We start from the raw sequence: 23,980 nt of genomic DNA, 5'->3' as shown, positions 1-23,980 counted from the left end.
ACAAAATATACCGTAAAACTTGAATTTTAATTTGAAAATACCTCAAAATGAATAATAATCAATAAGTTACAAAATACTGCCAAACTATTACAAAACTATTGAATTGTAGCCAAAAGTTGTGCTTATTTACTAAAAAGTTTTTCATTAAAAATAAAACATTTTTTTCAGAATTTACATTGAGAGATCACTTAGTTTTTTGCGTTCATTGTTTTTTAAATTTGAGTATAGTGATTAACATATATCTGACTCCCCCCACCCCCACCAAATGAGATTCTATCTTTTTAGTCGATTTTATAGCCTGAAAAGTTGGCAGTATAAATTAAAAACAAAAAATTAAGAAAAAGAAACAAAGGTAGTTTTAAGGAAGAAACCATTTAAATTTAAGATCAAATGATCAGACCAGATAGCGTTTTAAGGACATATTGACAAAATTTATGAGTACAGAATAGTCATAATGTATATTTTCAGCAGAGTCAATGCCTCCATTCAGTATCGAAAGACAAAGGATACCCCCTGTTGGGGCAGATGCACATGTAATTCTAAGACAAGAGTTGCGCAATCCCCAACCACACCTCTCCTGAACCGGCACTGTTTGAAACAGTGGCAAGGAAAAGTCCAGGACGACTGGAAACAATGCCGAGATAAGCAGAGAGCACATACAGCACCTGAAAATCACAAATGGTCACCCATCTGATTCTGGCCAGGCTCATCGTTGCTTAACTTCAGTGATCTGATGAGAACCGGTGTGTCAAACGTGCAGAGCTCCCATATAAACAGCATGAAAAAATTGCCAGTAAAAAAAAGACATTTAAGAAAAAAAGTACAGAATATATTTCATTGGAACATTCTTCTTGAGTCAAGACTTTAATGATTTTATTATTCCATTGTATTTTTTTTTTTTGTCATAAACTAAAACGCTAACTTAATTTACAAAGTCCCTGAGGAAAAATTTGATACTTTACTCCAGGCCAAACTTCATTGCAGTATATCCTTAATGATTCCTTATCAGAGAAAAACTTTAGGAATTTTCATTGTTCTTTTACCATTTACGTGTCTTCTCTCATGCCTTTTTTTGCTAGTTCTATCAGAAAATGATTCTCCACAAACTTGACAACTATATGGTTTCTCTCCTGTGTGTGTTCGCATATGTCTTCTAAGACTACCATCATCACATACTGTTTTCCTACAAACATTGCAAATAGATTTCCCGTCAGTGTGTGATTCAACATGCCATATTAACAGAGAACTCTGTGAAAACCGTTCATCACAAACTAAACAGGAGAAAGGTTTCTCTTCAGCACATACTGTCATATGTCCTTCTTGACCAGCCTCACAACTTAATTGTTCTTCACACACGTCCCAAATAGGTTGCTCGTGATTGTGTGTTTTTACATGCTCTTCCAACACAGAACGCAGTGTAAATACTTCGCCACATACTAAACAGGTTGTCTCTTTAGTGTGTAGTACCATATGTCTTTTTCTATTAGCATCAGTTTTGAACTGCTTTCCACACACTTGACAAGTCGGTTGCTCCTCTTCTGTGTGCGTTCGAACATGTTGTTTTAACTGAGAACGTTTTTCAAATTGCGACCCACAAATCATACAAGGATAAGTTTTCGCTTTAGTTGTCTCTTCCGGATGTTTTAATAGCATATGTCTTTTCATATCAGCGTTATTTGAAAATCCTAATGCACATATTTTACAAGCAAGAGGTTTCTCTCCTGTGTGTGTTCGAACATGCGTTTTTAATTGATGTTTATATGTAAATTTTAATCCACATGTTATACAAGTATAATTTGCGTCCATGCTTCTTTCTCAGAACTCCTTGTAAATAACACTTTATTCATTTAATTCTGTAACTGTAATCTGTGAATGAAAAAGAGAATCTAATTACAATCATAATATGTGCATTAAAGTCAATTTATTTTACATTAAAACATAAACAATAATTAAAAGAGTTCATACATAATGACTATTATTTATTCATGCATAACATAAAAACAATTAAGGTTTGTATAAGAAGCAAAGAATTAATATTAAGTATATCTTTTTTAATTAATAAAGAATAATTGGCATTATTTAAACTTTAAACAAGAACAAAAAGTAATACATAATATCATAGAGACAAGATATGTCTATTAAAAAAGATTGTATATTAACTGAATAATCAATATTAAACAGATTTTTTTATTAATAGACAAGAATTATTATTATTATATTCTATTATATATATTATAGCCAAGAATTATTATTACAATTTTGTGAATAAAAAGAATATCAAATCGATTCATTTTACATTAAAAATTATGATAAATAAGAAGTTTTTAACCTTAATGCAGAGGGAGTATTGTGTTGAAATAAAATCAATTCATTCCACATTAAAACATAACAATAATTAAAAGAGTTCATGTGTAATGAGTATCATTTATTCAAACTTTACATAAAACCACTAAGGTTTGTATAAAAAGCAAAGAATTAGTTTTTAATTAATAGACAAGATTAATTAATATTATTTCAACTTTAAACAAGAATAAAAATAATAAATGATATCATAGAGACAAAAATGTCTATTAACAAAAAATGAAATTGTATGATAATTGAATAATCAATATTAAACAGATTTTTTTATTAATAGCCAAGAATTATTATTATTATATTCTATTATATATATTATAGCCAAGAATTATTATTACAATTTTGTGAATGAAAAGAATATCAGCTCGATTCATTTTACATTAAAAATTATAATAAATTAGAAGATTCTAGCCTTGGTTGAAATAATAATGCTATTGTTTAGAAACTCATTTTTAACATGGCCAGAGGAGAATTTTGTGACAATTCATCTAACAATATAATGAACAAAAGATACCGAAAAACCAGAAACATAGCACGGAACCTTCTCCAACAAGAAATACTAAGTTACAATCATTGAAATCAATATATTTCACATTAAAATCATTTTCAATTAAAATAAAATATTAATAAAATACTATAGACATTATCATTACTAAATTATTATTATTATTATTAATAAAATGCTATAGACAAGAATAACTCATTTTATTACAATTTTTGTGAATGAAAGAGAAATATCAAATCAATTCAGTTTATATTAAAAATCATTACGAATTAGATTTTAGCCCTGATACAGTGAAGGTACTGTGTTGAAACAATGATGCTATTATTTAGAACCCCATTCTTAACATGAGTAGAGGAGATTTTTCAACTATTAGGTAGTTTCAGCTGGCAATTTAATAAAAAAAAGATACTGTAAAACTTGAATTTGACTTGAAAATATCAACATAAATAACAATAATTTACAATTTTGTTTGGACACAAAAAATAATGCAAAACTACTGAACTTTTTCAATAAAGTCTATGTTCATTTACTAAAAAAAATCTTGGCAGTAAATAGAGAACAATTATTTTAGAATTTAGAATTAGAGATCACTTTTGCATAAATTTAACATGAAATAATTATCTAGTTTGTGTTGCATTCATTAACTATGTTATTGTTTTTTTTAATTTGTGTAAAATGCTAAGAATACACATGATCACACTTTTCAAATGAGATCTTGTCTTTTTAGCCGATTAACTTTCCTGAAAAGTTGGAAGTATTAATTAAAAAAACACAACCAAAAGAAACAATATTTTAAAGCAGGAAACCACTTAAATTTAAGGCAAAATGCTTGGGCGAGACAAATTAGCTAAATATTTTTAGGAGGGAAGTAAGATCAAAATGTAAACAGCACGAAAAAATTGCTGTTGAAAAAATTTTTTAAAAAGTACAGAATATATATCCTTGGAAAATTCCTGTTTGGATAACAGATTTTTATTGTTCCATTATATTTCTTGTCATAAAATAAAATGCTAATTTACTTTACGTCCCTGAGGGTAAACTTGTCAGTCCAAACTTCACTCTGATAGATCTTGGAAGATTTCTTTTCAGATAAAATTTGCAGGAATTTCTATTGTTCCTTTACCTTTCCAATGAGTCTTCTCTCGTGCCCTTTTTGGTGGTTCCATCGGCAAATGATTTTCCTCAAATTTGACACCTATACTCACTTTTATAGATATAATAGAAAGATTATGCTAGATATATTTCTATATGTCTGAATACCCTATATACAAAATTTAAAATCTGTAGATAAAAAATTTGTTGAGTATATAGGTTGAGAATTGTTCTCTTTCTCTCTCTCTCTCTCTCACACACACACACATTCTCACTTTTATAGATATAATAGATTATGCTAGATATATTTCCATATGTCTGAATACCCTGTATACAAATTTTCAGATCTGTAGATAAAAATTAGTTGAATATATAGGTTGAGAATTGTTCTCTCTCTCTTCTCTCTCTCTCTCACACACATTCTCACTTTTATAGATATAATAGATAGATTATGCTAGATATATTTCCATATGTCTGAATACCCTAATACCTGAGAGAGAGAGAACAATTCTCAACCTATATATTCAACAAATTTTTTATCTACAGATTTGAAAATTTGTATATTGGGTATTCAGACATATGGAAATATATCTAGCATAATCGATCTATTATATCTATAAAAGTCAGAATGTTTGCGTGTGTGTGTGTGTAAGGTTGCGAGAGAGAGAGAGAGAGAACAATTCTCAACCTATCTATTCAATAAATTTTTTATCTACAGATTTGACCATTTGTATATAGGGTATTCAGACATATGGAAATATATCTAGCATAATCTATATATTATATCCATAAAAGTGAGAATGTGTGCGTGAGAGAGAGAGAGAGTAAGTACAATTCTCACCCTATATATTCAACAAATTTTTTATCTACAGATTAGAAAATTTGTATATAGGGTATTCAGACGTATGGAAATATATCTAGATAAGATACATAGATATTTTAACATTCCGTTAAACTTATTTATCTCTAAAAAAAAAAATGAGTCAGTAAAGAAACTGAGAACAATTTTCCTCTCCCCAATTAACCATTTTCATACGTTGTGGTATATCTTTCATTTTCATCTCTTGGTCTTACTGGATTCCAGGACAAGAATTTATCTAGACTGGTGGAGCATCCAGTTTCATGCTATTGCTTAAGGTAACATCACTTGAAGTAGGTGCATTATTTCTTATAAAAGCTAATGTGGGTTAGCTATCGCGACGAGATCTTATTTGGGCAGTGGATACTATGTTCTTTTGAATAATTAGTCAGGGTTTACTTGAAGGGAAAAATATCCTCATGCCAGGTTGTTCTGACAAACCTTAATTATTTTATAACAATAATGACTTATACATATAATAAAGATAACTAAAGTGGTACATGTTTTAGAGGTGGTTAACTTCAATTTGACAAGTCTATCTCCTTTATTTGCAGATTTGTCAACTATTGGTTATTTTGAGTTCAACTTTGTCTAGCTTATTTCTCAAGGATGGGGACTGGCTGCATTGTTTTCGCTGTACTACTATTATATTTGATGACTGATGTTTATATGAAAATTTTAATCCATAATCCATTAAATTCAGAATATTTATTGTTCCTTTACTTTTCCAATGTGTCTTCTCTCGTGCCTTTTTTGGGTAGTTCTATCTGCAAATAATTTTCCACAAATCTGACAACTAAATGGTTTCTCTCCCGTATGTGTTCGCATATGTCTTTTAAGATTTTTTTTATCGTATAAAATCTTCCCACAAAGTTTACAATAATTTTTCTCTTCGGTGTGTGACTCAACATGCGAGACTAACAGAGAACTCTGTGCAAACTCTTCCCCGCATAGTGAACAGGGAAAAGTTTTCTCTTTCGTATGTATTATCATATGTTTCTTCCTACTACCCTCGCAGGTGAATTGCTTTCCGCACAATTGACAAGCAGGTTTATCCTTTATAATGTGTGTTTTTACATGCTGTTTTAACCGAGAACGCAGTGTATATACTTCTCCGCATATTAGACAGCTGTTGTCTTCAGTGTGTAGCAGCATATGTCTTTTTCGATAAGCATCAGTTTGAAACTGCTTTCCACACACTTGACAAATGTATTTCTCCTCTTCAGTGTGTGTTCTAACATGCTTTTTTAACTGAGAACGCTGTTCAAATTTCAACCCACATATAATACAAGGATAAGTTTTCACTTCCATTGTCTGTTCAGGATGTGTTACTCGCATATGTGTTCTCATATCAGCATGATCTGAAAATGTTGACGCGCATATTTTACAAGCAAAAGGTTTCTCTCCAGTGTGTGTTCTGACATGTGTTTTTAACTGATGTTTATATGGAAACTTTAATCCGCATGTTATACAAGAATATTTCTTTCCTTTAGAATTTCTTTCCATGTTTTTTATTTCAAAATTAGAGTTCCTTGTAAATAGTACTTTACTCACTTAAAATTCTTATTTCATTCATTCTCCACTAACTGTAATCTGTGAATGAAAAAAGAAATATAAAATTATAAGCATCATATCTGCATTAAAATCAATTTACTTTACATAAAAAAACTCATTATAGATTAAAAGATTTCATATGTAATGACTTATATTGATAATAAAGACAATTAAGATTATATATATTTTAGAGGTAGTTAACTTTAAATTGACAAATAGCATGGGTACTCGGTGTTGCCCGGGTGGAGATGAAGTTAGAGAAGGGAGGGGGACTGGTAGTGTCTCTTGGTATGCAGGGTTGCCCCTATATGGACCAGAAACTGATTGCTTCAAGGGCAATGGTCTTTTAGTGCAGCATCTGCCGGAACAGATACTACACTTTAAGAAATTAAATTTTTTATTCACAAGAAAAAAAACTACAAATGGGAAAATGAAAAAAAAATTTAGGCACAAGGCCAACTCAAAAAGAAAGGGGGGGGGAGGCTAGTTGGTCCATCTCGTCTCTGTTGGAAACTTTACAGGATTTCTTAACATTCAAGATCGGGACTAGCATCTTTTATCATCTTTACCCTTTTAAATTTGTATTTTGTGTGTGGAGCTGTGGCAGGGTGTCTCTACTAAAACCCAATTTTAAAACCATTACACTTTGATCTTTGGTGGTGCGTTCCTGAAAGGCCACTGACAGCTTTGCTTCAATGAGTTTCGCTTTATTTATTTGGAAAAGATCAACAAACACACAAAAAGATGGAATAGCATGACTTTTTAAAAGAAAATAAATGTAGATACAACGTCCGTTCGCAAATATACTTGAAAATAAAAGTGTTAAAATATTTTGGAGCATAAAGAGTATGATTCCAATGATTTCAATGATTGTTTCTATAACCACAGTTATAATAATCAACCAATCAGAAGCTTCAAAATTTATTATAAAATATGTTGAATTTTGGATTCAATCAGTTCGCCTCTGTTTCAGAACAACTAAATATTGCGGCTGCATTGATTCTTTGCCGCCATCTTTGTTACTAGGGATTACTTAACACTCAAGATCAGGACTGCATTGATTCTTCGCTGCCATCTTTGTTACTAGGGATTACTTAACACTCAAGATCGGGACTGTATTGATTCTTCGCGGCAATCTTTGTTACTAGGAATTACTTTATTCTCGAAATCATGACTGCATTGATTCTTTGCTGAGTTGATTTACTGTCACCATCTTTGGTCAACATACTGTCTCAACTCTCAACAAAAAGATAAAAACAGAAAAATATAATCAGGCAGAAAAAGTAGAAGTATGTGAAAACCAGTCGTAGTTTTGTTGCAACAAAAACAAAGTGAAAAAAATTCAGATTTAAAAAAGTAGAATTTGTTTTTAACCAAAATAACCGTTATGAAAGTGATTACTTAAAAGGAAAAAATCACATTACGTAACCTTTTAACCCTGTTTAAGTGTTTTTTTTTACATAGGCATAACCACTTATAAAAGCCCAGAGACCACTCAAGGATAAGGGTTAAGAGTGTACAGTAGTCAATTAGACAATATAGTAATCGTTAGTACTGGAAATTCGGTAAATTTGTTAACTTAAGTGGAATGGCTCATCAAGAACTTGTTTGCATTGGACTTGAAGACAACCATATTGTAGTCAGCTGGAATGCAGGAAAATGGAAGACAATTGCACAGACGTGCAGTTCTAAGAAAGAAGCTTTGTTCATGGAATCTACGTTTAGGTTTAGCCACAGATAAAGAGTGAGGGGAATTATTGATAGTGTTTTCAGCTAACGAGTGTTTTTTGTGAAAGTTTGGTGAGGGGGGACCATAGATTGAAGTTTAGTCGAACACTTGCCATGAAAATGACGATAAAGCAGAGACAAACTCACAACATCTCTTTTGTGAGATAGAGGTTGCAGGGAAGAAAGAAAGGACATCTTCTAAAAGGTTATGAAGTCTATTTTGAACTCTATCAAGGCAGGATAAGTCCTTTCTAGCAACTCCTGCCCAGATGTGGCAACAGTACTCCATCCTTAGACATACCTGGCTCTTATATAGATAGAGCATTGCATCAGCAGTGAGATATCTACTGGATAGATAGGATACCACCATTTTCCAGTATCCTTGGCAACAGATTTGATGTATGTGTTCCATTTAAGATCACGAGTAAAGATTAAGCCCAGAAGCTTGTCAAAACATGAGGCCTCCCCAAGACGAGAGCCATTCATTTCAATTGATGCCAGATGGGGATCAGAACGTTGATGATGTAGATAGAAGCTTCGTTTTAAATGTTAAACTTTCTTGATGATGTTAAACTTTCTTGATGATGTTAAACTTTCTTTAGATGTTAAACTTGGTTTTGATGTTAAACTTTCTTTAAATGTTAAACTTGGTTTTGGTGTTAAACTTTCTTTAGATGTTAAACTTGGTTTTGGTGTTAAACTTTCTTTAGATGTTAAACTTGGTTTTGATGTTAAACTTTCTTTAGATGTTAAACTTGGTTTTGATGTTAAACTTTCTTTAAATGTTAAACTTGGTTTTGGTGTTAAACTTTCTTTAGATGTTAAACTTGGTTTTGGTGTTAAACTTTCTTTAGATGTTAAACTTGGTTTTGGTGTTAAACTTTCTTTAGATGTTAAACTTGGTTTTGATGTTAAACTTTCTTTAGATGTTAAACTTGGTTTTGGTGTTAAACTTTCTTTCGATGTTAAACTTGGTTTTGGTGTTAAACTTTCTTTTAAAACCCCTGATAAAAAAAATCGAAATTGTTTTTAAAATTACAAAACAACAAAAAGACCACCGTTACATGTACTCCATTGGTTTAAGCATTTCTTTACGGAATAATTGATTGTTTTCTTTTCTAATTCTCACATATTATTCGACCAAGACATCACTCTTTCAGCTGGTACTGGTCTCGACCCAGTCCGATGCAGCTGAGAAAAGGTTTTGCAAGACATACAAACACACACATACACACAGTCTATTTTCGTTATTTGCAGATTTGGTAACTATCGGTTATTTTGAGTTCAGCTTCATCTAGTAGCTCATCATGAAGAGATTAACAGCCAAGCAGTATTTGCAAATTGTGCAAAATTATTTTGAGAACTCATTTTTTGAACAAATAACTTATCGAAATGGACCATCGAACTGGCCACCTCATTCGTGCGATTTTACCCCATTAGATTATTTTCATAAATTATCATAAAAAAATTTTATATTGATATCTTCTAATGCACTACACCAAATTGTTTGAATATATCAAGTTTTATACTTCATCCATTGCAACATTTAATTAAATATTATGTTGGACCAAGACGTAAAAGTTAAAGTAATATTTATTTTTATGTTTTACAGTTTTTTTTCATCTATATATATAAAAGGCAAAATGTATGTGGTCATTTTGTGTATGTCTGGCAAAGACTTTTCTCGCACACAGTCCCGGGTTCGTTACTATCGCTTACAACTGTGTATATAGGTCCTATATAATAATATCTAGGAATTAGGAAAGCGCGTAGCGTATAGACTTATTTACGTCGATTTTTACAAAATTATTGTTATTTTGGCTTCTCGCGTGTTGATTGGGTTTTTTAGTATAAATAAAATGAAACTAAACTCAAACGACGTCTTCTCGGCATTGTGCTGGGAAAAACGTCCAGAAGCAATCAGCTTTGATCAATCTTGTATATCAGACAGTTGCTATTCAATCTGGATAATTGGGAGCTGCTTTCCCCCTCCCCAACATCTGTCGGGGGGAAAAAACAGTCAAATTTGGGTAAACAAACCCAAACGCTGTGTGACTTCTATTTGACCTTCTTAATTAGGTCAAATGGAAGCAGCACAGTTAACTTTTATTGCGCACACCTGTTTTTATAGTTAAATAAATAAATTCAAACCTGCTTAACGTTGTATGTCGCCGTGGCTCAATGGTTAACGTAGCATGGTTTCTTTTTTTTTTCACACATTAATTTCCAACTCAAGGGTACGGGTTCGATCCTCATACACTCACCTACCAAAACATTTTTTTTTTATTATTTACCCCACCTCCCCGGGAGTTTTGATTTACCTCAAGACACCTGGGCATCGCCGGGTACCCCCCTCCCTCGCTAGTATTTAGATAAAACTGATAATTTAAAAACTACTTTACAGTAAAAAGCAATGAATACTTTTTTTCATTTATTTCAAACTTTAAAATCACGACTTTTTAATGTTTTGGGGTTTGCTGAAAATAAATATCACATTTAAAACTGGCTACTCTGTTACAAACAACAGCTATGCGAAAATAATAACATATTTCATTGGAAAACACAATGCATTAATATCAGGCTAGTTTTAAATATTACTTCACCTTTCAAATTTAAAAAAGAAAAATATTATTTTGACCCAATTAACAGACATATTTCCAAATTAACTACAATAACAAACTATATTTTATTTGAATATATTATATTTTATATAACACTGGCGGGGGTGCTCGGCATTGCCTGTGTGTTTGTCGGTGTAAAAGAAAAAAAAAAGATTTGGTAGGGAGGTAGGCTCGAACCCAAAGCCTTGAGGCAAAGTGGTGAAAAAGAAAGTGTGAACAAACCTGACATCTTACCGCTTGGTCAGGATGGGAGAGGGACTGAAAAGCATTCTAATTTAACAATTAAAAACTTAAGTGGCAGGTGCGTGAATTTAATGAGGTCAAACATCACGCGACTTAACTTTGGCTGCAAGCCAGTTTCTGTGTATTTGTTTGTCTCTCCCGCCGAGATGTTGGGGAAAACAGCTCTCCTAAAAAAGGGAGTGTCCAAATGAATAGCAGTTGTCTGATATGACGGGGTTTTTTTTATTGCTTTCTGGACGTCTTGGCACGAAAGGCCAAGAACTACTTCGCTTTCACAGTTTCGCTTTTTTTATACAGAAAAGCAGAACAAACATGTGGCGAGTGAAAAAATCTCAAAAATAGTAAAATTCGCCGAAATTTAAGATACATGCGAGCTTGTTTCGTAAATCTTAGATATTATAATCTAGGTAGCATATAAAAGGTTCTAAAAAACAGTAACCACCCCGAGCACCACCAGCCCTACAAAAAAAAGCCTTTGCTGGACATACACAAAAAATGCACATACACACACACACTCTAATACACATTTTGCCTTATATATATATATATATATATATATATATATATATATATATATATATATATAAAATAAAAATTAACATTAAATTTACCAAAATGATACAAGATGGTAAAATTAAAGTATATTATAAATATTAAAGAATTAATATTTATAAAATTATCTCAGCCAGATGTAAAAGCTCGATAAAACCAAATAGGAATATTGGATTATTTATCTTCCACCAGACTATCCATTCATGTGTAATCACCTTTTTCTTCACCATATTCCCTCTGCTTCACTTTTTTTGTTTTCAAGTAAGATCTTTGACTTACTTGTTGTTTCATCAAATACTTTTGCATGCAAAATCCGATCCCGCATTTTGCTAACTCCTACCCTCTGATGAGAAGGAAAGTATTTCTTCGAAACTCCGTGGATTAAGGACTATCCACTTATCTAGTGTTTTCTTTTCAGATTAAATATGCTTTTAACTCATTTCAAAGTGTTTTTTAACATGTTTTATTAACTGTTTGCTCGTATATATATATATATATATATATATATATATATATATATATATATATATATATAAAGTAATGTGATTTATAATTTAAAATTTAAAAATCAAATTTTAATTAAATTAAAAATCCGTTTCATAAGAAGGAACAACAACAAAATGAATTATCTGTACGATCGTTTCGGAAAACAATGCTTTTTATTGTGGTATACATCAAGTTATGTAGAATAATTATATATAGTTTTTTGGTAAGCAAGGTCTCCTCATCAGCAAATTTTGGAGGGTTTTTATTGAATTTAAAAGACACCATAAATAAACCTAGCATTAAAAGTAAGGCAGATGAATCTTTTAATTTTTCTTTTTTTGAAATCAGGAACTGTGGTTAAAGTAGTCATTTAGATGTTTGCTATAGCTTTTTATTTTATTGAATTTATTTATTTTTAATTTAATTAAAATTTGATTTTTAAATGTTAAATTATAAATCACATTACTTAATATTGAATTAGCTCTAGGACATTTAACTATCGAGCTTATTATATATCTAAATTACAACGAGCACTTTCTATTTCCTGTATTTTAATTAAACTAGTAATTTCACTGTTACATTAAAATACACTCAGCTCTTTAGACTATTGTTCTAATCTCCTTTATATATATATATATATATATATATATATATATATATATATATAATGCACATGAGATGCAATGTTAACAAAATAAATTTAAGTAATACTCACTTGTTTATAATCTGATTTCGAATGATTTATTTAAGACAGAAACGACGTGATTGAAAATGCGATGATATATGCAAAATAGGAAATGAAATTTCAAATAAATTCTCTACATCGGAAACCACCGTGAGTTACATGCTTAAATTTTCAGGATTGTCTAGGTTTTGCCCGGGTGTTTGGAGGTGTGTGTTGAGCAAAAAAAAAAAAAAAAAAATTGGTAGTAGGTAGGTAGGCTAGAACTTGCTCAATATATGTAACCGTGACATAGGCTGACATGGGTTTTTAGCAGTATTTTGTATAGTTTTTTATTTTTAACTTTTTTCCCAAACTTACCGTATTCATCAGAGAGTCAGGCGCCATTTTTAATTTTCCAGTACACCGGTAAACACTGCATGTTTTTCGAGCCGAATAAACATTTTACATTAAATAAAAACACAAAAAAATATCCAGTTAGGTAGAAAAGTAACTTATCTTGCCTTTGATAAATTTATTTGTTATATATTTGTTTTTTTTTTGACAACTTTTTCGAATCTGCGTCCAGTAATACAAACCCAAAAAATTATTACAATATAAAATAACAAATAAAATACAAATGAGACGCACTGTCGGTAAAATAAATTCAAGTAATACTCACTTTTTTATAATCTTCTTTTGAATGATTTTATTAGAGACAGAAATGATGTGATTGCAAATTAAAACGCAACGGCATTAACGGAATAGGAAGTTAAAATTCAAGATGGTGACCGAAAAGCAACAATCCAAAACGAAAATCATCACCTTTCGTGGGTTATAAAACGGGTAGCGATTAATTTTTTAATATAATATGTGTAAAATCATAAACATTACAAAAAATTTTCAACCCAAGATTTTGATGTATTAATTAAAAATTTGAATTTTGTCCTTTTCAAATGAGATGTTAACCTTTGCGTTGTATGCATACAAAAAGTAGCCAATCAGAATAGATTTTTTATTTAGCTTCAAATTAACCAATCAAAATGACTGTAGCATGTATTATAATCAAGATGGCGGCGACCGGAAAAAGATGCACGCCGCCATCTTGATTATAATACATGCTACGATCATTCTGATTGGTTGATTTGAAGCAAGTCAATGAAAGCTGTATACTGATTGGCTATTTTTTGTACGTACACAGAACAAGGATAAAACTATTTTCGTTTTTATATTAAGGAATTATATCTCACATTTTCCTGTTTATTTATTTATTTTTTTTACACTTTTCTAGATTAGGACAGAATCTATTATAATAAATATGATTAAAAGATAAAACACGTAAAAGCTAACATACTTCCTAATTTTTTTACGGCATAATCCTGTATAGTTTACCAACTAAAACGAAATCAAAATCTACCGCTTTTTTGCGGTATTATTATACAAACACCGTGACAGCGTTAGGGTTAGGGTTAGGGGGTTAGGGTTAGGGTTGGGGGGTTAGGGTTAGGGTTGGGGTTAGGGTTAATTCGCTGTCACGGTGTTTGTATAGTTTTACCTTTTTTGCTAGTATTTTAAAGATAATGTGAGCGAAAAGAATTTATTAAAAAAATAAAAATTTAACATTTTAGATTTGGGGAACATTTTCTTGGCCGCAAAGTGGTCAACGAGGCATGTAGTCGTAAAACATTTTTTTCTAGTTTGATGAGGGGCGGGGGCGGGGTGTCATAAGCTCCAAACATTTTTAAAAACAGTGGGGATGGGGTAGGGCTTAAAATTTATAACTCAAGATTTTTCTACCTTTTTAAATTTTGTAAGATTTGGTTTAAAAAGGTCACACCGTTAAGAATTAACTCATTAGGCACATCCAAATGGTGCCCGGAAAACTCGTCTCGGGAAAACTCGTCTCCGGAAAACTCGTCTCCGGAAAACTCGTCTCCGGAAAACTGGTCCCCTTTCGCTAGATAGGAAAACTGGTCCCTTATTGAATAAATATCGATTGAAAACACATTTTATGATCATTCTTGAAGGAGATATTATTTTTTAAAATAGACTATAGCCCCCCCCCCAATATTTTTAAAAAATATTTTTACTTGTTTAATGTTGTTGTTTTTTTTTTTTTTTTTAAATAAAATCGATTTTCTAAGTGTCCGTTTTCTACCTAACTGGCTAAGTTCTTAGTGGTTTCACTTATATTAAAGCGTTTATTATGTTCATACAAAGTTAATTACAAATTTTTTTTGTTCTTATTTTAACGATGTTTTTTGGAGTCATAAAAACAATAATTAAAAACAAAACCAAAAAATTTAAAAATAGGCAGCGATTCGATTTTTCGTTGCTTTTTGTTTTGTTTTTTTAATTATGATAGTTTTTTTGTTGTTATGTTTTTGTTTTCTCTCATACCAAATGCACTCATGCCTTATTTAAAATTATAATTTTATCAATTATCAACATTTATTGTCGTCCTGTCAAATTTTGCAAAAATTAACTAATAAATTAAAAACCAAAATATTTTTTTTGGCGCGAGCGCGAGGGAGGCCATGTGCTAACAATCTCTCGTTAACTAATTTTTAATTTTTTTAAATTTTTACTTCAAAATTCTAAAATAAATCATTAAGAGAAAAAGTAATCACTAAATAAATTCATTAATCAATTTTCGGGTTTGTATTACTGTACACATAGATTCGAACAAGTTGTCAAAAAACAAATATATAACAAATAAATGTTATCAAAGGCTAGATAAATTACTTTTCTACCAAACTGGATATAATTTTCGTGTTTTCATTCAATTTAACATGTTTATTCAGCTCAAAAAGCATACAGTGTTTACCGATGTATTGGAAAATTCAAAATGGCGGCCGACTCTCTCTTTAACACGGTAAGTTCGGGAAAAGGTGTTATAAATAATAAACTAAAGAAAATGCTATTAAAAAAACACCGAATATATGTCAAGTTATGTCACGGTAACATATATTGAGCAAATTTCTAACAGTATTTTGTCTAGTTTATTATTTATTACACCTTTTTCCGAACTTACCGTGTTAAAGAGAGAGTCGGCCGCCATTTTAAATTTTCCAATACGTCGGTAAACACTGTATGCTTTTCGAGCTGAATAAACATGTTAAATTGAATAAAAACACGAAAATTATATCCAGTTTGGTAGAAAAGTAACTTATCTTGCCTTTGATAACATTTATTTGTTATATATTTGTTTTTTGACAACTTTTTCGAATCTATGTGTACAGTAATACAAAGCCATAAATTCTTTTTATATTAATATAAAAAAAAAGCGGTCTCGTTTATGAACATACTAACCGCTTTAAAATAAGTGAAACCACTAAGAACTTAACCAGTTAGGTAGAAAGCGAACACTTAGAAAATCGATTTTATTAAAAAAAAAAAAAAAACATTAAACAAGTAAAAATATTTTTTTTTAAATATTATGGGGGTTATAGTCTATTTTAAAAAAATAATATCTCCTTCAAGAACGATCATAAAATGTGTTTTCAATCGACATTTATTCAATAAGGGACCAGTTTTCCTACCTAGCGAAAGGGGACGAGTTTTCCGGAGACGAGTTTTCCGGAGACGAGTTTTCCCGAGACGAGTTTTCCCGGGACGAGTTTTCCTAAATTCCATCCAAATGTCACCACAGAATTAACCCCCACCTATATGTAAAACGATGTAACTTTATTATAAATAAATATTATCAATATAACTTTTGGACCATTTAAAAGAAGGGTAAAACAGAAATAATTTTGGTGCTTCTACATTTTATTGCCGAAATTGGAGACGCCATTTTTTTTTTCACGCACTTGCTGTCCAAATCCAGGGGAGACATCATTTTATCAAACTATGGCCGAAGCATGAAATAAATAACAAAAAAAGAACTATAAAAAAAGTAAAAAAGTAAATAAAGGAGGTGAAAGAGAACATATATCCGTAATTGTTTACTTGGAAATGTTTAGATTTAATTAATGAGAACGGGAAAGTTTTTCATGAAACATTTCGTTTTTATTAAAAAATAGAAAATGAAATGACATATTCATAATGGTTTAAACTTGGCGAGCGCCATTTGAAAACCAAAACAAAACCAAAACATTTATTGTATAAAAATTTATCAAAATATATTCGGAAAAACATTTATTGAAAAGTTTGCGTAAAAAATATAATTTTAAGAAAATTTTGTAATGAAAGCAACATTGGATTTGTATAAAATAGGTTTTGTTTGTTTGTTTGTTTGTTTGTGTGTGTGTGTGTGTGTGTGTGTGTGTGTGTGTGTGTTTCGAACAAATAAATAATTTTATACATTTTTTTTTTAATTAAAGCAACTTTGAAAAATCAAGTTTCTGGAAGTAATAAAGGATAATTTTAGTTTAATTTATCGTTTCCGGAAGTAATAGATGTTAATTTTGGTAAATTTATTCTTTCCCTTTCCGGAAGCAATCGTTCGGCCATATAATGATATCTCCCCTGGATTTGGACAACAAGTGCATGAAAAAAAAAAAAAGGCGTCTCCAATTTCGCCAATAAAATGTAGAAGCACCATAATTTTTATTTGTTTAATTTTTATATTACGAAAATAATGAAATTGTGAGACGAAACTCTTGTTTACCTAATTGACGCTTTAAAATAACGTTCCCATGTAGTAAGCATTCATTCCGAACGTGAACATTTTTAAAGCTGCTAAAAAAAAATAATCAAACAAACTAGGGTACCTCCCCCACTTGTGTTGTTTTTTTTGTTTGTTTTTTTTTTGTTGTTTTTTTTTTCGTCTTTTTTCAACAGACTGTCGGGCACTAATTTTCCATATTAAGAAAAAAGTTTCAATTTTTGGAAGGGTGTTCAGTTTCTAATACAACGTTCAAGTAAATCGGTCCCCCATATTGGAACCACTCCACGAGAACATGCAAACCATCTTTCATACAGAAAGGATTTTTCATTGATTAAGGGCAATGATATTAAGACCTGTATTATCCATTGTATTCCATATTGTTTTCAATCGTTGCCATGTTTGTTTTTGTGTGCCTGCACCCCCCCCCAAAGTTACAGAAAACAATGGATAATAAAGGGCTTATTATTATTGCCCTTAAATTAATGAATGAAAAATTCTTCATAAAAAAAGGGTGTACGTGTTATCGTCGAGTGGTTCCAATATGGGGGGTCAATTTACTAGAACGTTGTATTAGAAACTGAACACCCCATATAAATATTGAAATTTTTTCTTTTATTATTTGATAATATTGTAAGTCAAATCTATAATAATCCGCTGAGAAAAGACGAAAAGAAAAACAATAATACAAATAGGGGGTGCAAGTCCACCCTAGTCCTTTTTGTGTTATAGAATTAAAATAGAGAAGAGAAACAGGGTGAGAGAGAGAGAGAGAGAGAGAAGATAAAGAGTGTGAGAGAGAGGCAGAAGAGAAAGTTGTTCCATCCTCTTTCCCAAACAAACTTCACAAGAAACACTCGTCTAGCTGTAAACACTATCAATAATTTCCCCCACTCTTTATCTGTGCCTAAACCTAAACGTAGATTCCATGAACAAAGCTTCTTTCTTAGAACTGCACGCCTGTGGAATTGTCTTCCGTTTTCCTGCTTTCCGGCTGACTACAATATGGTTGTGTTCAAGTCTAAAGTAAATAAGTTCTTGATGGGCCGTTCCATATAGGTTATTAAATTTGCCAAATTTTCATTACTAATGATTACTATATTGACCAATTTCTACTGTACACTCTTTAACCCTTATCCTTGAGTGGCCTCTGGGCCTTGATAATGTGGTGATGCCTTTGTAAAAAAAAAAAAAAATACAGATAAATAATTAGTTTTTATTTGCACTTTTAATGACAAAATTTTTAAAAAATAATTTTCTTTTTTTTTATTTGAAAAATGATATTATGAAAAAAAATTTTTTTGTGGACCTGTACGAAAATGCTCCCCCCCCCCAAAAAAATGCGTGTTTTTCATTTTCTTTTTAAAAAGTTTTTTCTACGATTATCATAGACTAGCATAGATATCTGGTGTTGCCCGTGTGGAGATAGGTGGTATACTAAGGCTATTGAGCACCCTTCCACCAAAATGGTTCAATCAAAATAGCAGTGAGTGCCGCACTGCCGCAGTGCCCATGAAAGCAAAAAAAAAAAAAAAAAAATTAGCTGCAGTAGCCAGGTTCGAACCTATAAAGAGGAAAAGGAAGTGAAAAGAAACAATCTCAGCGACCTCACAGGCCTTCTGGAATAAGGGTTTTTCAATGTACATTGAGAGTGCCAGGCGTATGACTTTGCAAAAATGTGGACACTAAAAACTGACCACTCCACACAGAAAACAGCCCAGTTGACCAGTGCAGCATTTATCTTTTTTGGTCAATTTTTCGATATTTGTCAAGTGAGATATCGATCTTTCTAATGATACCAATTTTGTGACAATCCGATGCGTCTGTCAAAAGTTTTTGGGAGACATACAAACACACACGCACATACAATCTTGTATAATTAAAATTTGAGATATTTTATGTGAGGGAATAATAACAGGACACTTCATTCAGTTACACTTTATTCAGGTCGACATCACAGTTTTCTTACCACTGCTCGGGGAGTTGCCCCCAAAGCCAAGGTAGCCGAGTTCCTATCAAGGGCACTTAACTCGGATAGTATGTTAGCAAACCTAACACACATTTTCCCTTTTACATAATAGACTAGTGGGAGTACCCAGTGTTGCCCAGGTGTGGAGAGGTGGTGTAGTAACGCTGTATAGAGCACTATACATTGATTGTCGGGTTTTACCAAAAATATAATTTATTATGTTAAGAATTATGTTTTGAAAAATTAGTTAGGAATTTTCCAACAAGTATCAACATTCTTTCAGAAGTTATTAAAAATAGAATTATGTTTATAGTTGCGAATTTTAGCTGAGAGAAATAGAATAAACATTAGGTTAGATTTGACAGCAAATAAGACATATGATTTGGCGTATGACGTAACAGTTGTGCTATCACTCACTCACACACACACTCACACACACGCTCGCGCGCAAATAAACAAACGTTTATTAATTTTAATTTCCCCGTGCATTTTGCACATAAATAAGTTCTTCCAGCAACGACATAATTTCAAATACGCCCACACGCTTTTCTCACAATAACAAAAATAAAATGAACATATTTCTGGCGGACGTAGTTGAAGACAGTACCAATGAGAAAATTTAGAATATCGTGGGGGCATGTAGTGGCATGGAATCTACACCCGTTGGGAGAGTGATTGGTTGACGGATATGGATTCTGTTTCTTCTATAACATCTTCCATTTACTTCGACCCCATAACTGCATAGAGCTACTTTACTAATGACTGTGCCCAATTCCCAGTTGCAGTTAGGGATTTGTGGGTGGCATTTCACCCTTACACGCTGTCCTATGATGAGATTGGGTAGTGGCTTGGTATGACGGTCATAATATGCTTTCGCTGTTTGTCGTTTTTTATGAGGCTATCTTGTACCTCTGTTTGCACTTGCGGTGTGTAATCTGTGGTTTTGCAGGGTAGCATGGAGCGAGTGTGCCTGGAAAAGAATCTTTGTGCTGATGATCTGTGCATACCAGGTGTTGTAGCATTGCGCCATTCTAGTATAGCTTTCCACATGTCCGTGCCTTCCTTTGTCAATTTCTTTATAATGCCTTTCATCAATTTCACTGCTGCTTCGGCCCGTCCGTTCTATTGATGGGGGTGAGGACTAGAAGTCATGTGTTCAATGTCCCATGATTCCAGAAATCTACAGAAATCACTGCTCGTGTAGTTGCTTGCATTGTCAGATATCATTGCTGCTGGTGCGCCATATGCAGCGAAGATGGGTTTGAGGGAGTTCCCACTTAGGTCTGGGAGCAGGCCGACCTCCACAAAATCAGAGTATATGTCAACCAATACCAAAAAGTATTTACCGTTTAATTCAAAGCAGTCACTGGCCACACACTGCCAAGGGTGTACTGGTATTGAGTGGGTCATCAAGGTTTGTGGCTGTTGTTGAGGTTGGGTCAGTTGACAGGTTTTCACACCTTCAGACTGTCTCAGTGATCTCTGCATGCATTTGTGGCCAGAACATTATGTCACGGGCTGTGTTCAGTGTGTACTGAATGCCTAGGTGAGATCTGTGTGCTCTGGTCTGAGTTTGCTTGGAATGATAAGCTGTGTGCCTCGGTATGCTAGACCATTTTCAGAACACAGTACGTCGCGGTATGGCCAGTATTCTCTAATGTTTAGTGGGGTGTCGTTTTTGTCCTCAGGCCATCCTTTTTTTGTAATCTTTATTAGTGTCTGTAGTGTTGTGTCGTGACTGGTCTCTTCTCGAATCTGTAAGAGGTGATGGTCTGTAACGAAGAGGCTGTTTTCCATATTGATGTTTTCCAAGTCTCTTGTGAGTTCCTGTTCTTGCAGTTGGAATATGGTGCAGTTATCTTCTGTCGTGACTTCATGAGTAGGTAGTGATGCACGAGACAGGGTATCGCTAATGTACATTTGGGGTCCTGGCTTGTATCTCACTTCTAAGGAGTATTTTGGGGGCCTTAGCTGCATCCGCTGGAGTCTCTTTGGGCTCACATGAATGAGTTTTGCGAGTTTTGTCTCCGGTGGTTTATGATCAGAGAATACTTTGACTTTCTATTAACCGAGAATGTATTGTTCAAAATGTTCTGTGACGAATACGATGGCAAGACACTCTTTCTCAATCTGAGCATAGTTTTGCTCAGTTTTTGTGAGTGCTCGGGATGCATATGCAACAGAATGCCCTTCCTGTGTTAGGACTGCCCCGAGACCGACTTTTGAGCTGTCACATTCAAGTGAGACGTCCTTATTGAGGTCATAATAATGAAGAATAGGGGCTTCAGTGATGAGCTTTTCTGTTTCGTGTTGTGGCAGCCAGTCAAAGACAGATTCTTTGTCCAGTAAGCATCGCAGTGGTTCACATACTGTACTGAGTGTGGGTGCAAACTTGGCGAGGTAGTTTACGACTCCTAGTAATCGCTGAACGCCTTGGATATCCATAGGGCGTTGCATCTCTGATATTGCTTTGACTTTATCCGGATCTGGTGCCAACCCTTGTGCACTGAAAGTATGTCCCATGTAGCTAACAGAGGTTTTTTTGAAGTTGAACTTATTAGGGTTAAGTTTTACTCTTTGTTTGCCGCACCTTTCTAGAAGTGCCACAAGGGCAGCGTCATGACTTTTTTCAGCTTTTGCATCGCTATCACCGGACCCGTAGAGTGTAGTATCATCTGCCATCACTTGTATGTTACGGAGTCCTTCGAAACCGCAGTCAAGTCGTCGCTGCCATTCTTCGGGAACTGAGCTGATTCCAAATGGCATTCGAAGCCACTGTATCCTGCCAAAGAGGGTCAAGCATGTCGTTACATGAACAAGGATGGTTCATCTAGAACAACCTGAAGGAAGTCGTATTTGGCATCTACAACTGAGAAGAGTCTGGCGTTCTTCATTTTCGTTGCAATTTCCTCGACTGTTGGGGTTGGGTAAAGGTTGCGCCTGATCGCCTTATTCAGGTGATATGGGTCGATGCATATTCGCATTTTATTAGGTTTCTGTATGACAACTAGGTTGTTGATCCATGGAGTTGGCTCAGTGACCCAGGCTATTATTCCTTCATTGACCATTTCATCAAGTTTTCTTTTTAACTCTACCTTAAGTGGCAGAAGGACTTGGCGAGGACTATTTTGCATAGGCTTGATGTTCGAGTCGATTTCAATTTTATATTCACCTGGTACTCTTCCCAGTCCAGAGAAAATGTTGCTGAGGATTTCTTCTTTTGTGATTGGTTTTGCATCCTTTACTTCACTCATCACTAAATATCATCAAGTGTAGTCATTCATCTCTTCCAAGGGGGTTGAAATTTTAGTGATAGCTTAGATGATTTGGCTCTGGTAATGATTCTGTTTACCTGTAGTAGATCAGACACATTTTTAATGTTTGTTGATAATATACAAGTAGCCTCTTAAATTTAGTGCTGCCATCCAGGTTTTCATTTATCATTAACACTTTAGAAACAGAATTGTCAGTTGTAAGGTTATATTCACCTGGTAGCCTTCTCAGTCCAGAGAAAATGTTGTTGCAGACATTCCTTGCCGATTAGTGAAAGAAGTGTGTCTACCTGTACGTTTTCTGCTTTTTTCCGAATTTCCATCGCGGCTGCGTAGTTCTCCCATGTTAGTTTGAAAAGCGCCCAGTTTTATCGCAAATCGCCATCCATTTCCATTTTTGCTGGTGGTGGAATTGCATACGCCATGTTTATTGATGAATAGGCTTTGTCAAAATTCTGAGCTTGTTTAAATCTCTTTAAATATCTGTTTCGTACAGAGACAAGGGTGTATGTAAGACTAGAGTTTAAAGTATTATACTACGTGAGTTTTGCCGATCATGTGTTGGAAGTGTTCACTGAGTGTATATGGGTCATTCCGAAGAGAGAAATCCCGCTGACACCATGTTAAGTAGCGAGAAGCAGAGAGAACACAAAGCCAATATTGAGTTAAGAATACGCTGCAGCTTTATTGCCTGAATGAATGGTGGCTTGCGGAGCTAGTCGTGTTTTCATACGCAGTTTCGCAGGAGGTTGTAGTTGTAGCTACGTACTTTGTTGTAGCCGCAGCTACGTATTTCATAACAGTATGAAATCTTAAATTCAAGCTTAAGAATCCCTCGCTGAACAAAGTCTATATCTATATATCTATAAAAGTGAACGTGTCTGTCTGTCTGTCTGTGTACATTTCCCTACGCAATAACTCTGTCAATTTTTAGTCTATAGACTCGAAATTTGAAATACCGGGTACTGAGATTTGGGAAAATCGATGTGACGGGTGTCAGCTAGAAATTTGGCTGTTAAGGGGGTCAAATTTCAACGATTTGACCTTTAAGAACTCTACCAAACTCCTCCGACAATTTTGGGTCTAGACACTTGAAATTTTAGATATAGGTTCCTTGAACCTGGATCTAACTTAATAAAGTGATTTGAGCCCGAAACTATAAATTTTAAGGGGTCATAATAGGGGTCAAATTAAAAAAAAAATTTACTCTTTTTTTTTTTTGCTCAGCATACACCTCCAAACACCCGGGCAACGCCCTGCTGAAATGCTAGTATCTTATAAAAGAAAGATTTAAATTTTACATACAAGAAAATGCATACGTGACAGTTTTGTTTAGACAACAATAAGTAATGTAACATGATCAGCCAGTCACTCATGGGTGACCTACCCACGTGTTACACTGAATGTCTTAGAAACGGTCACATGATGATGTGACGATGGGCCAGCCAATGGGGTCTGAGTATCAAGAAGAAAA

The 23,980-nt window shown here is 33.2% G+C and overlaps 1 long non-coding RNA gene across 2 annotated transcripts; it reads right to left on the bottom strand.

The window, feature by feature from the left end:
• Positions 1–356: 356 nt before the first annotated feature.
• On the bottom strand, positions 357–13,654 carry LOC145269720 (uncharacterized). 2 transcript variants are annotated; one of them, XR_013865207.1, is made up of 3 exons: positions 13,339–13,654; positions 3,984–6,404; positions 357–1,866 (listed from the first exon to the last, which is right to left on the bottom strand). It is a non-coding gene; the product is annotated as an uncharacterized LOC145269720 (long non-coding RNA). The 2 variants fall into 2 exon arrangements; XR_013865206.1 differs by lacking the exon at positions 357–1,866 and having other exon boundaries at positions 3,802–6,404.
• Positions 13,655–23,980: the final 10,326 nt, after the last annotated feature.

Source organism: Euprymna scolopes, chromosome 45 (genome assembly GCF_053919585.1).
Source record: "Euprymna scolopes isolate OS-2025 chromosome 45, ASM5391958v1, whole genome shotgun sequence".
NCBI lineage: Eukaryota > Metazoa > Mollusca > Cephalopoda > Sepiida > Sepiolidae > Euprymna > Euprymna scolopes.
This window is presented reverse-complemented; position numbering and strand designations above follow the sequence as displayed.